Source organism: Euprymna scolopes, chromosome 32, assembly GCF_053919585.1.
Source record: "Euprymna scolopes isolate OS-2025 chromosome 32, ASM5391958v1, whole genome shotgun sequence".
NCBI classification, from domain to species: domain Eukaryota; kingdom Metazoa; phylum Mollusca; class Cephalopoda; order Sepiida; family Sepiolidae; genus Euprymna; species Euprymna scolopes.
The window spans coordinates 86,115,135-86,117,204 of NC_136513.1; the positions used below are offsets into that span (position 1 = coordinate 86,115,135).

The 2,070-nt window shown below is 37.6% G+C and overlaps 1 pseudogene; it reads right to left on the reverse strand.

Moving 5' to 3' along the window:
* Nucleotides 1-467: 467 nt before the first annotated feature.
* LOC145256668 (U2 spliceosomal RNA) lies at nucleotides 468-559 on the reverse strand (annotated as a pseudogene).
* Nucleotides 560-2,070: the final 1,511 nt, after the last annotated feature.

Below are 2,070 nucleotides of genomic sequence, written 5' to 3' on the forward strand. Positions count from 1 at the left end.
CTCCCTTCTGGGGGGCGTCCTTCGGTTTAGTGTCCGGGCGGTATGCCCCGTTGCTTTTTGCTTCCCCTGTTGGGGAGTCGTCCTCTTGGGGAGCAGTTTTTCTTGTGGTAGCCCCCTGGCTGGGGGTATCGCTATTGGTGGTCCCCGGGCTGGGGGTGTCCATTTTTGAAAAAAGCTCTCTCTTCCCTGTATAATTCACCAAAATGAGTGACGTGGAGTCGGCGTCCAAAGTGGGAGCCGACTTTGGCGCCAAAAAGAAGTGGCGCCAAAGGCGGCAAGAGGGGAGATAGAACTGAGAGAGGGAGTGGGAAGTTAGTGGAGGGAAGAGAGAAAGTGTTTCCGACCCTCCCTCGCGGGAAGGTCGTAAATTATCAGCTCGGATCCCCCCGTGAGGGGGGAGAGCAGAGAAAGACAGACCAAGTGGGGGTGCGGACAGAACGCTACCCAACAAGCTCGCCGGGCACGAGAATGTGTCGCCAGAACAACACTGCCTATCGCTGTGTATGTATCAGAGAACAGATACTACACTTTGATCTTGGCCAAGAGGCCAAGAAAAGTTCGACTTTCATGTAACCTCTTAATAATAAGGTGATACTGTCGAAGAAATCCGTTGTAATACATTAACCTCTTTCTTTCTCCCCCCACCCTCGCTTACTCTTTCTTTCCTTTATTACGTCCTTATTTTTCCTATTCTCTGTATCTTTCTCGTATCACTCTTCAATCTTGCTTTTTTTTTCTAATTTTCCCCCACTCTCTCTCTATTTCTCGCTCTATAGTTCGCTGTTTATCTCATCTTGTCAATCAAATCCTAATTCCTTCTCTGTCTAAACAACCCTTTTTCTCTCTGTATGACGAAGAAAAATGTGAAATAACACCAAATTCAAACGAGGAATTTTTTATGGTTTAATAAACTGTATGACTTAATTAATTCTTATTTTTTATCAATTTTTATTTTTATTTGTTCTATCGAGAATGTTGAGCTTTCTTGATAGGTCTTTATATAAAATGATATTTATATTTGTAAGATTTTATATATACTAGCAGGCCGCCCGGCGTTGCCCGGTCGTAAAATACGTATAACTGATATTTTAATTAAATTAATACAGAAACTGAGATGTGCGCATACAAGTATTATGTTTTTTCTTAAACAGTTCATTTCTTGTAAGTCAAAAAATACTCGAGCTGAGATCGAAACCAAAACTTAAAGACAGTGAGTCAAGTACAGTTACCAGGCCAGCTTGACTCGATCTTTAAAAAGTGTTTTCAAACCTACTTATTCTTAACGTAAGTAATCTGCCCTATAAAAGATTCACGCATGTGCATTCGTTAAACAGTTTACAAACAGATAAAAATTCGCCAATCCCAGGTACTAATTCTTCAATTTTGACCCCTTAGCAGCCTTTTTTCTGGATGAAAACGATTAAAACAATTTCGCTTGCCTGCATACTCTATATTCCAAATTTCAAGTTTGTAGATCAAAAATTCGTTGAATATTTATGCCGAAAAGTGTCCAAATGCACGCATACATTCTCATTTTTGTCTATATATAGATAAATCAGTTATCTATAGACACGTGTTTCGCATTATATATTTAGCAAAAAAAAAAAATGATAAATAATGCACCTTCTTTCTCTTACCCTTTTTCCTAGAATACATATTCAATAATCCATAATAATCAGTTCAATAATTTAGGATTTTTACAAAATGTATTCATATTAATGACATTCACTCATATGTACAGAACTTTTTAAAAATGCCTTTTAATATAAATCAAAATTTGATGTAGAGCAGTTCTTTATTACTTTTTTTATCAAACTTATTGGGAGGTTACAATTGTCTAGTTGTTAATGACACGGACTGTCGACCAGGTTACTCAAAAATTAATTTCCCTTAGGATTTTGATAACCTTCCCGTAATCCTCGATGTTTTTCTTGAAAGAAATCTAACTAGAAAAATATCTGGGAAACCAATGGCAACAATAGAATATGGTATGATGATGACTACTGATAATGGCGATGAAACTTATTTTAAAAATTTTTGGGGTGTCAGACACAAGTTATATATATATAT